The sequence below is a fragment of the Zalophus californianus genome, chromosome 1 (genome assembly GCF_009762305.2).
Source record: "Zalophus californianus isolate mZalCal1 chromosome 1, mZalCal1.pri.v2, whole genome shotgun sequence".
Taxonomy (NCBI): Eukaryota; Metazoa; Chordata; class Mammalia; order Carnivora; family Otariidae; genus Zalophus; species Zalophus californianus.
The window spans coordinates 200,411,809-200,427,187 of record NC_045595.1 but is presented as its reverse complement, the minus strand read 5'-3'; positions in this window follow the sequence as shown (position 1 = coordinate 200,427,187).

The following is a 15,379-nucleotide window of genomic DNA, read 5'->3' as shown; positions in this document are numbered from 1 at the left end:
CCATAAATATTTCTTAAGTAGACTCCACACATCCCCAGGATGAGTTTAATGACAGCAGATAACTTGGGTTTTTGATTTTCCCCAGCTATTTATGAAAACAAAGAACAGCCTATTTATTATTCAGATGTAGAGCCTCTATTCATCAAAAAGGCATTGATTTCACATTTTCAACTGAAAGAATCCTGAATTATTTCAAGTCATGAAACAAATGCCATCCAAATTGGAATTTCAAGATAAGCTCACAATCAAAAGGAATGTAGCACGGAGTTGAAATTCAAATAAATGTTTAGTTTCATCTCATTTTTTTTTTAACTTGAGTACCAGGAATGTGAAAGAGAAAAATACACACATAAGTACCAAAGAATAAAAAAAAAATTCCCTTAAACCAACTGGCATTCAGAAGAAAAGCCTGCCTGCTGTTGTGTCAAAATATAGAAATAGACATAAATGTGAGTGTCTTAGTTGAAAGGATAAAGCAAACATACACACAGATATAGGCAGTGTGATGCAGAAATAAAGGACCAAGGAGCACAGACTGAAGTCCTGCTCCTAGGATGCTCACAGCTGGACAATGATCAAGGCCAGGGCCAGACCAGAGAACTTGTCAATTTCTGGTTACAGCCTCTCTGGAGAGCTGACCTCCTCCTCCAGTCAGCCCTGCCTTTCCCCAGTGCAGAGATGCCCACGTTCTTGGTGCCATTCACCACATGCCACACGCTTGCTTTCAGAGTTCAAATAAATGTTGTGGACTTTTCAAAATTCCTGGCTCACATCTGCACCCTCACCTGATGCCTTCCTGCATCTCCACAGCGAAGTCAGATGAGGCTGGTGATCATCTTAAAGATCTTCTCTTTCTGCTCCTTTCCGGAATCCCTTCTAATAACCTGCCTAAGAGAGGTAAGTGGCCACCCAGCCTCTGCTAGGGTTCACACATAGGAAATAGTCTATTCTCACCCATTCATCCTCTACTCACCCCAAATACCAACCCTGGGAACTTTCTGGGACCACACAGGAAAAGCTAAATTCTGTGCATTATCAACATCTCCATTTTTACTAACTTCTCTCAGGTCTTTATTCATGTACCAGACACTCTGCTAAGAACTTTATTTTTTTTAAGATATTTATTTATTTATTTATTTATTTATTTATTTATTTATTTAAGAGAGAGTGAGAGAGAGAGAGCCAGCGCATAAGTGGGGGGAGAGGCAAAAGGAGGAGAGGGAGAAGCAGGCTCCCCGCTGAGCAGGGAGCCCAACTCGGGGCTTGATTTCAAGACCCTGGGATCATGACCTGAGCCGAAGGCAAACACTTAATTGAGCCACCCAGGCACCCCTCTGCTAAGAACTTTAAATGTATTGCCTCATTTGATCTATCAAACCCTTCAATCAGCAGGTACTAATATTTTGCTCCATTTTACAGAAGAAGAAATCAAAGGTCAGAGCCATTAAGTAACCAGCCCACAGCCACAAAGCTAATGAGTGACAGGGTCAGAATTTGAACTCTTCATTCTTAACCACGCATCACCCTCCACCTATTAGGCAACAGCTTTGTCCACTCCCTGAGATGGCTCTCATGGAGCTGAAACATTCTTGTGTTCAAAGCAAAGAAATCATCACATTCTGTCCACTGCAATGACCATTAGGCCATTGCTCCAGAGATCCTAACTGCAATGCAGATGGCTCATCAGAATAGCTGGTCAGATTCAGAATATGGTGAAAATAGGATAAGGAGTGGAAATGAAACGGCTTTCATGTTTGCAGTGTCAGAACAGAAGTGAAGATAACTATGTCAAACTACCTGCAATCCCACTTCCCAAAATGCCCCCATGGTGCCCTCGCCATTCCTCCTTCTTCTGAACATTTCAAGAGTTATGGAAAAAATCTCAAAAAATCTTCTGTGAATATCTGAGACAATAAGCTTTTTCAGATCATAAGCTTCTCAGTTTGTAAACTCTGAGCATGGGGCAGCATCTTTCTTAGCTTTGTGTCACATATGCATACTTTTTTTTTTTGATGAAATAAAGGGAAAAAATCAGTAAGCAACAATCTATATAGAACTAAGAAAAATTCATAAGTCAATACTGCTTTAACCTCACAGCCAAAAGTTACCCCAGCCAAGGCACCACTTGTCTTAGTTTGAGGTCCCCAAGAAAACCCTGAGACAAAAACTTGGAGCACATCATTTATTCAGGAGTTGATCCCCAAAGGCAGAAGTAATAAGACAGTGGGAAGAGTAAAAAGGAAAGAAGAGAAAGTCAGTCAATGGGGCCTTCATGAACTGGATAATGCTGTGGGCTTCTGTGGCTCAGTCTCACTGGGGACGCTCTGCGCAACTGTGCAGAATGCTCCTCAGAGTTGCCACACCAGGCAATGAAAGGCTGAGATAGTGCTCACCTTAGAATATCACTTCTGAAGATGATGAATCCCCTGAAATCCTGGATCACACCTGACCAAAGTGAAGCAGTATTCTAAGCTCTGGAGATAGCAACTCTGAGAGCCCCTGGCACAGACACTTGGGGAAGAACCTTGGCAGTGTTGCCTGAGGCAGTTATCCTGAAATCGGGTGGGCTGAAGGCATGTGGCTTGGCACATCACAGCGTTTGCTCTACCATCTTCATCCAGCCCTTCTAAAAGAAGCTTGGAAAAGAATGTCTCCTGCGGTCTCAGACCTTCAAGTGAAGCTCTGAAGTTTAAGACAACTTCAGAGTTAAGGAGATAACCAAGAAACTGACAGACATTTCCCAATTTTTTGACGTGGGGGTGCCTGTTCAAAATGGAAATGGGGACCTATATTAGTTTGCTAGGGCTGCCATAACAAGTACCATGGACAGGACAGTTCAAACAACAGAAATGTAATTTCTCACAGTTCTGAAGTTCTCACAATCAAGGTGTCAGCAAGGTTGGTTTCTTTTGTGGCCCCTCTTCTTGGCTTGTAAATGGCCGCCTTCTCCATGGTCTTCACATGGTGTCTCTCCTAATCTCCTCTTCTTATAAGGACACCAGTCATTTAGCTCATGTTGTCTTCATTACCTCATTAAGGATTTATCTTAAAGTACAATCACATTTTGAGGTACACGTTTCAGCCCATAACAATTTCTCTCTCTCCATCTGCAGGCTTGCTAAGCTATAGAGATGCTTATTTCGCTGGAGAAGAACATTGTGGGATTATTCTCTGAAGAGCCTGACATGGATGCACTAAAGTTTAGGGGTGTCTGTGAACATAGAGTCTGGTGTCTGCCGCCCTCTGGAGATTGTAGAAGATGGGGATGCCAATGGGGAAAAACAAAGGAAAAGCAGAGGAAGGCTGAGTTTGGAAAAGCAAGGAGTTATGTCTTTCCCGTGGGTTCAGTGAACATTGGAAGGGAGCCAGGCTTGAGCCTTATTAATGGGAGGAAAGAGGCTATGCAGTATAATGCAGGGCAGAGGTGATAGAGGGAGGGTTTGGAAGAGGCCAACTGTAGAGTGAATCTCCTGCCACACCATCCAGAGTTCACCTAGAGCACCCAACAAACCACACAGCACTCACAAGGGAGCCAGAACTTAGAGGCCTACCACACAAATCACTAACAGCCAGGAGGAACCTACAAATAACATGAACTCTGTAAAAATATCTTTCCCTTTTCACTTTCATCCTCTTTTTCTGTGTCCCAAGCCAGAAGGAGCCAGTAGCAGGAGGTAGAGGAAAGAGCAAAAACTAGGAAGAAATAGCAAAAGAAGAGACCATAGCTCTTTCCCAGATGATGGATCGGACCCGAGCTGGGAGAAGGAGAAGAGCTCAGAACTGAATATGAGACTGAAGTTTTCCTTTAGACTGGATAAGAATGTTTAATACCTGATAGTAAAATAGGGCTTGTTTGATGAGGAAAAAGGACAAGAAAGCTATGAGATCTTCCCCAGATTTCATTCAGGGATAAACAAAGGGAATTGGACGGAGAATATTTAAACATAATAGATGAAGAAAAATAAAATCGTGTCTTATTTCTAGCCCCATTGAGTTCAGCTCTATCAATCAACCAATGGTATTTCGTGTTCTCAGGCATAGATTATTGAAAAAAAAATATTATGACCTGGTCTCTTCCCCAGAAATCCTTCAGGTTATTTTGTACCCAACTTCATGTTCCTTGGACACTACTTCTACCCCATTATTCCTCTGCCCAAAATTTTTCATTGATTCTTTGGTCTAAAGGATAAGGCTCAGGGTTTTGAATTTGACCCTAAAAGCCCTCCGCACCAACCCTTATCTCCAGATGTCTGATGATTTCTGCTTCCCAGGGAAAACTACATTCCAGTTGTAAAGGTTGGAAGGGCTACCTCATCAGTTTCCTGGGGATCCTCCCCTCATGCCCTGGAGACATTCTGAAATGAAGATTGTTCTCAATGACATAGATCAGGGAACCCAAAACATCCACCCCCTCACTCAGCTGTCCACAGCCGGAGTTGGCTGCCCTGTGTCAGGAGTCTAGGGCTCTTCCTTGTCCCAGCTTACAGAGTCCATGTGACCAGTAGATGGTGCCCCATTATCTTCATATCTGCCATTTTCCATTTTGCAAGATTGTATATCAGGGCCGGATCATGAGTTCTATTTTATATATTTGCACCTTATGGAGGAATCTAAAGTCTATCTCTTTACATTTTCCTTAGTCTTCTTCAAAGTGAGACAAAAGAAAAAAAAGAAGTAAACTTTTTTAAAGGACCCTGAATTTCAAGGAAAATCTAAATAATGAAACTTGATCATAACACCCTCGAAGAGATGGAGCCACATAAAATATAGCCCCCCAGGAGTTCATTGTGCTTAGAATACCATGGGGCAGGTACTGAGCCTCAAGTAGCCAAGTCTGAATAGGGTCTCCTTGGACTTTTACATTTTCTTGCAACAAATAACACATTTAAAGGGCAATAGATCTCCTTCTTCATCTATCAAGAAAATACATTTGCAGAATCTAGAATACAGTCTAGAATTCAGATCAACATTTTTCTTTCCGGTCCTTTTATTTATTCCTTTAAAATCATTTTATCGTTACCATGCAAGCTTGTGCCTGAATTAAAGCCTTTAATAAAAGCAGTAACAGTTTTATTTCTCAGATGCCTCACGCATATTAACCTCTCCTCAGTGGAGTTATTAATTGCATGTTCTGCCCACGCTCCTTCGGTGTGGCTTCCGAGAACAGAGAGTCAGAAAGCTTCTCTCCAAGGGAAGGACATGTTTATAGCCAGCCTCGTGGGAGCGTTTGCATAATTACTGGGATAATTAAGGACGTGTTTTCTAAAATAGACAAGTGTACTAAGTTTTAATATGTTTCGTGACAATGCATGAGACGAGTGCATGTTGTACCTGATATAGGACCCTGCAGGTCGCCAAAATAAATAACTGTGGAGAGGCACTGGGATGGATCCAGTCATGGGGATAAACAGAAACTTCAAGAGGAAATGGGCTTTGATTCTCAATGAGAGAATTGTTTGTGATCTGAATGAGGACAGCTGCGTAGGAAAGGTAACAGACAGCCGGGGGGACATAGTCTTAGATGGGTCACTCTAATCCCATGTTGTAAAGACAGCTTAATGCCGGAGAGGAGGGGCAGGGGGAAGGGGGGCTTTGACGAATTCTGAGATTGGAGTTAAACCTTTTCTAATTTCACTCACCGATATTTAATCGTGTAACTGTGCATCCTTAATCAAAACTCACAGGGAATCTCTAATCGTGTGTCTATAAAACAGATGATTAGGGGCCTCTGACCTGTCTGTGCTTTCCAGCTGCTTCTTACTTTTTTATTTGCTAGGAATTTCTACTACTCCCCCTATTCCCTAAGTAGCCCCAGTTATAACAAAATGGTCTTCTGAAGTTTTAGGAGAAAAAATATGAGGAACGTAATAGTTAACGTTCATGTTCAATCTGTTGTCTGGTTGTTCACTAATCCCTTCATTCTTTCAATGGTTAAACAGCATCTATTCTGTGGCAGGCGTTGTTTTACATACTAATATAGAGCATGAACAAGACCGACACTATTTCTACAGCCTGCATTTGGCAAGGACTTCTTCACCCTTTCTCTGCTAAGTCAGCAACTGTAGGTGATCCAGGAAAATAAATATGCTTTTAAGGAGTAATTGATACTATATGAGAATTCTTCTCTTTCGGATGACTGCAAAGTGCGAATTCTTTACTGAAGAAATTCAGTCATATGTCTGGTAAAATGTTTGGATGCTGTTAGAAGCATGATAATCAGGTGATAAAATTTGCCATTACAACATCACAGAATTTTAATAACCAGACAAAGGCTTTCGATGGTGTCTGATGCATTTGGTATGCACAATAAACAGCACTCCAGGGGTAAGTCCCCCCACCCATGCCCCATTCTGAACACCGCTTTTATAGAGAAATGTCCCTGGGGATAACAAGAATGGTACTCACACTGCACCTGTCCTTTGACCCAAATCCTACCACATCCAGGCAATACCTGCCTCCTATTACCACTTTAGAAAGCTATGCATTTTAACTATGTTAAAATCTTTCAATTCTTCAGCATCCAAATTCCATTTCAGTCATGAAACCAAATTTAAATAACCAACAATTTACAAAACAAACAGAACATCTCCACAACAATGAAAGACACTAACATCCTGGGGAGACATTTCCCTATCGCTGTGACCAAAATAATAATTATAAAATCAGTACAGATTTTCAGGAGCGAGAAAACATGCTTTCAGATTTTGAAAGAATTTTCTAGGTTGGATCTTTCTAAATTTGCTTAAACCAAGGAGTGGTCAGCTGCTCTGCACTCATTCCTTCCCTGGTCCTTCTTAATAATAATAATATTAATAATTAAACTTAATAATGAGGCTGATATGCAAGATGCCTGTAAAAGGGCAGCATTATTGAAATAACACAGAAAGTAATATTCTGCACTCAGATTTATTCTATCCACTATCCTACAATACTTGGGCAAAACTCACTGCAGCAAAGTATTAACTTTCAACACCCACAACCAAAATGATCTCCTCTGTTGACGCTAGTATATGGAAGAGAACTAGCAATAGCAAGATTGTTTATCAGCTCAAATGAAAAAAAACCTCCTCTTTTCAGCTGTTTTTTTTTGGTTGAGACCAAATAGATTCCCAGAGATGTGTTATAAGCCATTCTAGAGACACCAGACACCAGACACCAAGCTCTGGATTCTTATTCATTGCTTGTCTAGAAGACCCTTCAGTTGTGTAGAGGGGGAATATTAGCTGCATGTCAGTCACATTTTGTGAGAGAATTTGCTCACTAAGAGCATGTTAATAAAAAGCACACTAGAAAACATTAAATCAAACACAAAAGACTAGAAACCACAGCAACCCGACAAAAAAGAAGTACTCACTCTGAAAAGAAACTTGCCTTACCCAAATAGTACCCTATCCAAACCAAGAGGAAGTGAATCCTAGGACAGAAACATGGAGACCGGGGATCTCAGACAGAGGAGGAAGAATGTTCTTATGGCACCTCTCTTTCCAAAATCATTCAAGAATACAAAGGGAGTGAAAGAAAGCGGGAGGAAGAAAAGATTATGGCCACTTCCGGCCTTTTCCAATCTGTAGCTCCAACATTTGACTTTCTGATGACCCGCTTGCTTCTCACAGCTCTCGGTAGCTGCCAGGCAATCTTTTTTCATTTTAAAAAATGAATTTTGGGGTGCCTGGGTGGCTCAGTTGGTTAACCATCTGTCTTCAGCTCAGGTCATGATCGCAGGGTCCTGGAATCAAGCCCCGCATCGGGCTCCCTGCTCAGCAGGGAGTCTTCTTCTCCCTCTCCCTCTGCCCCTCCCCACAGCTCGTGCACGCTCTTTTTCTCACTCTCTCTCTCAAATAAATAAATAAAATCTTTTTAAAAATGTATTTTTGCAATATTTAAGACATAGAAAAAGAAATAAAGAATAATCCAGGTACCTATGCACCAACCACCTAGTTTAAGAAATAAAATACCATGAATCCGTTATATTTGGTGCTTTCTATTTACCCATTCCAAATTATAATCTTCCCTTCACACTCAAAGGTAATCATTGTCCTGAATTTAGGGTTTGCCTTTTCTAATAATTTCTTTATACTTTTATTCTGCCTATATGTAGCCCTTCACGATTTTTGTATTGCACTGTATGTTTTTAACCTTTATACATTCTTTTATTTTTTTGCTTTACATATTCTTCTTTTATTTTTAAATCTTTATATAGTTCTGTTTATATATTTTTAATTCTTATACACTATTTGTGACTTGCTTATCTCTGGCAACATATTTAGGAGGTCTTTTCATGAATGTAATTTGGCTCCAGCTTATTAATGTTCGGTGCTGCATAGTATTCCATTATATGAGTACTCCGCATGTTTAATCCACTTTTCCGTTGATGAGCACTGAGGTTGTTTCAAACAATTTTGCTATGGACATGTTTATGTCTCCTTGACTATCCGGGCAAGTGTCCCCAGGGTATATTCCTGTGGATTGCTGAGTGATAGGGTACATGAATCTTTAACTTTACTAACTAGTGTAAAATTGGTCTCCAAAGCGGCTACACCAATCTACATTCACCGCTGACATATATAGGGATTGCTATTGCTTTATATCCTTGTCACTATTTATTGTTGTCAGATTTTTAAATTTTTGCCAAGATAACAGGTGCACAATTGTCATCTTTTTGCATCAGTATTAGTCATTTATGTTTCTTCGTCTGTGATGTTCCATGTTCTGTTTTTTTTAGCCCATGTTTTGATTGTGTTGTTTCTCTTTTCTTACTGATGTGCCAGATTTCTTATATACACTGCATTTTAATCCTCTGTTAATTATACATGCTGCAAATATCTCTTTTTCACTCTTATTATGATGTATTTTAATGAACAAAATTTTCATATTCTATATTCATATGTAGAATATGCCATGAATATTTTTTTATAATTTGCATTTCTCCCATTTTATCTATTCCCTGCCCTGAAGTCTTAAAGAAATTCTCCTTTGTTTTCTTTTAAATTTTTTGAGTTTTGATTCTCACAGTTGAGTTTTTAATGTACCTTGAACTAATTTTGGTGTGATGTATAAAGCAGCATAGCATTCTTAATTAAAAGCATAGAGTCAGGAGCCAGACTGTCTGGGGTCACATCCCAACTTCACCACTATTTTAGCCAATCACTTTACCTCGGCCTGCCCCAGTTTCTTAATCTGTAAAATGGGTGTAACAATAATAGTACGTACTGATAGGTAAGTGTGAAGTCGCAACTAGGAAATGTAAAACCCTCCTAGAGCAGCACTACTAAATGCAGTGGAAGTGAGGATGTTGTCATTATTACTATTATGGTATGAAGTAGGAATCCAATTTTATTTTTGCATATTGACAGCCAAATTTCTCACTCCTATATATTAACTAGTTTATGTCTTTTCCACTGATCTAATAGTGACATTTCTCTCATACATCAGCTCTCTTGTAGATGTGGATATTTTTCTAGTTTCCCTACTCTTCTGTTGGTCTATTTGTCCACACTCAAGGGAGATTTCAAACCTACATTTAAAATTTCCTAGGTTCTAGAAGTCCCTGAACTTATCACTCTTGGCTCTTCTTTTTTTATGTATATCCCCACCTCAACAATATCATTTTAGATGTTTGATAAACAACTAAAGAAGGGCCCTATTGCTTTCTTAACGCTGCCATAACAAAGGATCATAAACTGGGTGACTTAAAATAACAGAAACTTACTGTCTCTTGGTTCTGGAGGCTTGAAGTCCATAATGAAGGTGTTGGCAGGACCATGCTCCTTCTGAAAGCTATAGAGGAATTCTTCCTTACCTTCTGGTGGGTTGCTGGCAATCTCTGGCATTCCTTGGCTTGTACATGCCTCATTCTAATCCTCCATCCTCACATGATATTCTCCCTGTGTCTTTGTCTTCACATGGAGTTTGCTCTTTGTAAGAACGTCAATCATATTGATTAAGAACTGCACGACTCCAGTATGACCTCCTCTTAACTAATTACATCTACAACAACTCTGTTTTCAAACCAGGTCACATTCTGAGGTATTTAATGTCGGCACTTTATTATAGTGATACAATTCAACCCATAACCAAAGAATCACCAAAAACACTAACCCTGGGCTTCACTCATAGCCTCTAACCCTCACCTGGACATCTCAATCCACCTGCTGAGGATTTTGCCAGGCTGCCTTCAATTACAGTGATTCAGTCCTCCTAGATCCAGTTGTCTTAACTCAGATTGTAAGATAAATAACTGCAAATGTCAAATAACCAACCACCTCAAGAGTTTGGAAAGAATGAAGGTTTCAGAATCCTACCCCCAGAGATTCTGATTCAGTGGTTCAAGTTGACTGATGCTAATACAAGTAATAAAGAGACCACACTTTGGGAAACAGTGATCTAGATGGTGGTGTTAAACAACACATCCCTAAGGAAGAGGCAATTAGTGGAATAGCCAGTCTCATCACTCAACATGCAGGCAGTGGCCCATCAACCCAAAGGTCTTAGAAGAGGCTGTTGACAGAGAACTGGAGTTCTCTTGATAAGTACTCTGAAAAGTTAAATTAATACTACTTCACAGTTTAAATCCCATTTTTAGAGGATCATAGAATTGAACTGGTTCCAATTTTAAATTAGCAATTCAATTGTGTCTTCAATTTTCACCGGCTGCAGATTCCCCCAAGGCCCAAAGTAGGACACTGCAGGAATCTATTCCACATTAATGAAGCTTGGACTAGGGGTTACTTCTTCATTTTGAAAAATAAAATAAAAAGATAACAGCTGGTATTTGTTGAAATCCTACTATCTGCCAGCATTCTTCTGGCCACTAGTGATACAGCCTTGAACAAAACAGACAAAATCCCTGTTATCACAGAGCTTTTACTCTAGTGGATGGAAGATGATTCAGGAGCAAAATAAATTAGTAAAATATGTGTAAACTCCATGGTGATAGAGATTTTCCACTGTTTCACTTCAGACGGCATCCCAAGTGCCTGGAACAGTCATTGGCACATAGCTGAGGGTCAACAAATATGTATCGATTACTAAATGGGGATGAGTGCAATGGCAGAGTTAGGGTACGGAGAAGGAATGAGTGGGAGCGGTGCGATTTAAAACGGGAGAATCAAGCAAAGACTCAAAGAGAAAGGGTCCTCAGAATAAAGATCTGAAGGAAGTGCAATTAAGTCATGTATATATCTGAGAAAGAAGGGGACCCGAGAACAGCTGTGCCAAGGGAGTAAACTTGGTGTGTCCAAGGAATAGCATGGAGAGAAGGAAAAGAGGGAAAGAGTGGTAGGAAGGTGGAAAAGTAAGGGGCTTGGGGATGGCCAGATCAGGGAGGACCACTATAATGACCTCTGAGAAGGGAAGCCACTGAGGGTTTTAAACAGTGAAGTCATAAAAACTGCTTATCTTTAACAGGCTTATTTCAACTGCTGTGTTTAAAAACACTGAAGGGGAACAAGGGCTCAAGAAGGAAGCTATTGTAAAAATCCAATTAGAAATGAAAGTACCTCGGACCAAAATGGTCGCAGTAGTAGGATGAAAAGGAATGGATTTTAGGTATATATTGACAGTTTGGGGAACAAGATTTGCTGATGGATGGGATTTCGGATGTGAGAAAAAGAGAGCAGCTGAAGATGTAGCCAGGCAAAGATGCGAGTCACTAGAACTGTTAATACACTGTCGGTGGGAATATAAAATGGCACCACTACCTTGGAAAACTGTGACAGTTTCTTTAAATGTTACCCAGCACACCTACCAAACCAACTGGACATTCCACTCTTAAGTGATTTACTCAAGAAAACTGAAATCACGTGTCTACACAAAGACCTCGACTGAATGTACAAAGCAGCTTTATTCATAATAACCAAAAAACTGGACACAACCCAAATACCCATCGTTTGGTAAAAACAAACAAATTGTGGTGTATCCATATGATGGAATATTAGACACAACAAAAATAAGTGAACTACCATCACACACAACATAAATGAATCTCAAAATATTTATTCTATGTGAAAGACACAGCCACAAAAGTGTATATATTGTTTAGTTTCATTTATATACAATTCTAGAAAATATAAACTAGTCTGATAGTGACAAAAGGCAGATCAGTGATCTCCAGGGGACAGAGGTGAAGAGAGGCATGAGTGGCAAAGGGAGGTGGAAATGTTCTGTATATTGATTGTGGCCGTATTTCCTGGGTATATACATCAGTCAGAACTCATTGAATCATATACTGTAAATGGATAGAGTTTATGGGACGTAAATCATATCTCCAAAAGTTGACCTAAAAAAATTTTTAAAGAGGATGAAGCCAGGGTGTTTAGCCTGAGTGACTAGAAAAATGGAGTTGCAATTTACATAAATGACAAAGACTCTGAGAGAAGCCAATTTTGTTGATGGGCAAATATCAGAAGCTCAGTTACAGACAGGCTAAGTTTGAGATGTCTACCTGACCTCAAAGTAGAGATGTCAAGTAGACAATCAGATATAAAAATCTGGAGTTCAGGGACACCTGGGTGGCTCAGTTGCCTAAGCATCTGCCTTTGGCTCAAGTCATGATCCCAGGGTCCTGGGATCAGAGTCCCACATAGGGCTCCTTGCTCAGAGGGGAGCCTGCTTCTCCCTCTGCCTGCCGCTCCCCCTGCTTGTGTACTCTCTTTCTCTTTCTCTCCCTCTCTGTCTGACAAATAAATAAATAAAATCTTTAAAAATAATAATAAAAATAAGAATCTGGAGTTCAGGAAATGGACCAGCCTGGAGATGTATATATGAAAGTCGTAACACATAGATAAAGCCAGGAGGCTGTATCAGACCATTACAAGAATGAATATGGATTGAAAATAGAAGAGCTCCAACAACTATTCCCTAGACTTTCCAACATTAAGAGCCAGTAGAGAAGGAACAGCCAAGAATCTGAAGAGAACCAGAGTGATTAAAAAGGAAAGAAGTAGAAGATATAGTAGGAGAAACAAGTAGTACCGAAGAAAGCAAGTGAAAGCAGGGTTTCATGGCAAAAGGAATAATCCTCTGGCACATGCTGCTGATAAATCAGTGTAATGAGGACTGAGAACTGGAACCTGGAGGCCGTTATAGAAAGAATGAGAAGAGGGAGGTTGGAGTTCATCAGCATAGTTCGTGCATTCATGGAAATCTGCAAGAAATGGGGAGTAAGTGATAAGTAGAGGAGAAAGTGGGGTCAAGGGAGAGATTTAAAGGCAATGGGACAATTATTAGAGCAATGTTCCTGAGTAAGTGGGTGGCATTGGGATATAGCGCACAAGCAGAGGGGCTGGCTTGTGTCAGGAGCCCAGAGAGCTCATGTAAACAGACAAGGGAGAGAATGTGGGCCCAATGATGAAAGGGGTGGCTGGGGAGCTAGAGCTAGGTCTTTTCTGGTTGCCTCTATTTTCTCAGTGAGAGAAAAAAAGTAATCTCATCATTGAGAGGGAGCACAAGTGACAAGCTGTTGGAGACTCAAGAACAGAGAAGAAACTACATGGTAGCCAATAGTGCGGGGGCCGGCCAACTCCAGCCCGCCAGCCCACCTATTTTTGAATGGCCTGTGAGCCAAGAATGGCTTTTACATTGTTCAAAGTAAGATGTAAAAATGATTGCAGTTTTTCAGTAGAACAAGAGCCTTTTAGGAAAAAGTTGGCCAACGTTGATGTAGAAAAATGAGACCAAATGGACTCAGGCCCCACAGTATGACATGCCAGGCAATGGGAGAGCAGTGGGCAAGAGTCTGACAGAATGTCAATCCAGGGCGCCTGGGTGGCTCAGATGGTTAAGCGTCTTCCTTCAGCTCAGGTCATGATCCCAGGGTCCTGGGGTCGGGTCCCGCATCGGGCTCCCTGCTCCTTGGGAGACTGCTTCTCCTTCTGCCTCTCTCTCTCTCTGTCTCTATTTTTTTTAAATAAATAAAAAAAAAGAATGTCAATCCACTTAATCCTTACACGAGTACTGCAAGTTAAATATTAATAACCCAGTTTTAGAGATGAGCTAATTGGGTTTCAGGGAGGTTCAATAATGCTCTCAAGGTCACACGAATAGTAAGTAGTGGGATAAAGACTTAGTTAGCAAATATACATGTACCTCAAATTCCTCTTTCCTTTCCACTCTGCCAGACTGTGTTGCAAAAGACTGTGGCCTCTTTGTGTTTACCTTGAATATTTGCATCTGCTGCTGCAAGGCGATGCATACAGAAAGAGGCCTGTGCAGCAAATGAGCCACGTTTCGAGCCAGACAGACGCGGGTGTAGACCTCAGTGGGCTCTTGCTGGCTTTGTGGCCGTGAACACGATATGTAACCTGTCCAAGTCTCTATTTTTCTCATCTATAAAATCAGGTTAATAATAACTGAACCATTTGAAATTACGGATATGCAACTTTTTTTGACCTATAAAAAGATAAACTCATATGGTTCAAACTAATACCTACCATCCAATGGGTATTGTTGGATTAAAGTTAATATACATGCAGCACAAGTACTTTGCAGACATTTGGATGGTAGTTATTCTGTGGACAATAATAATAGGAGCAACCTTATGCCTAAAGAAGTCTTTATTTAGAGAGAAGGGGCTCTGGAATGATCTCAGCTCTGCACACATAGCCCAGAGCCACAGGGGAAAATGAAAGGAGGAAGTCTGCAGGAATCCTGGATGTAGCCACTCAGTATCGAGTCACAGGAACCCTAAATGCAAAATCATCTTGATAACATTTGTCCTGAAGGAGCTCTGAGTGCCCCATGATGGCCATCTTCCAATACCCGGAAGACTCTCATGGGGAGGACAGGTTCCTCTCACTTTGTTTGGCTGCAGAGGATAGAAGCAGGACTAGTGGGTAGAAATTATATGGAGACAGATTTATATAGCATGAAGCTACAACTTTCTGATAATTAGAATTATTAACCATGGAATGAGCTGCAGCAGGAGGCAGGGAGTTCAAGGGGAAACTGGGAAAGCATTAGGTAACATACTATAAGAAGAATCACCTAGTGGGTAAGTTCACCACACAGTGAACTCAATGACTTCCGAGTTCCTTCCCAACTCTAAAACATTATGAGTTGGTAGCCCCTGGTTCTGGCCCAGCAGTGCTCCCAAGGTGGACTAGCTAGTTAAACAACTAGTATAGCGCCCAGCACAGAGCAGGCATTCAGGGAATGTCTGCTGCTTTCCTTCATGGCTCCTCTGCCCCAAGATGCATGAAGTCCTGTGAAGTTGTCCTATTACCAGCAGATGTGCTATACCTCCCCTTTATTTCATCCATTCTGATTTATCATCTGTCTACTAAGTAAGAAGTAGAGGAGGAAGGAGCTGGTTTTAAACGTAACCAGTAAAAATCCAAATTTGAACCCAAGTGTATAATCTCATGAAATGATTATCAGATCA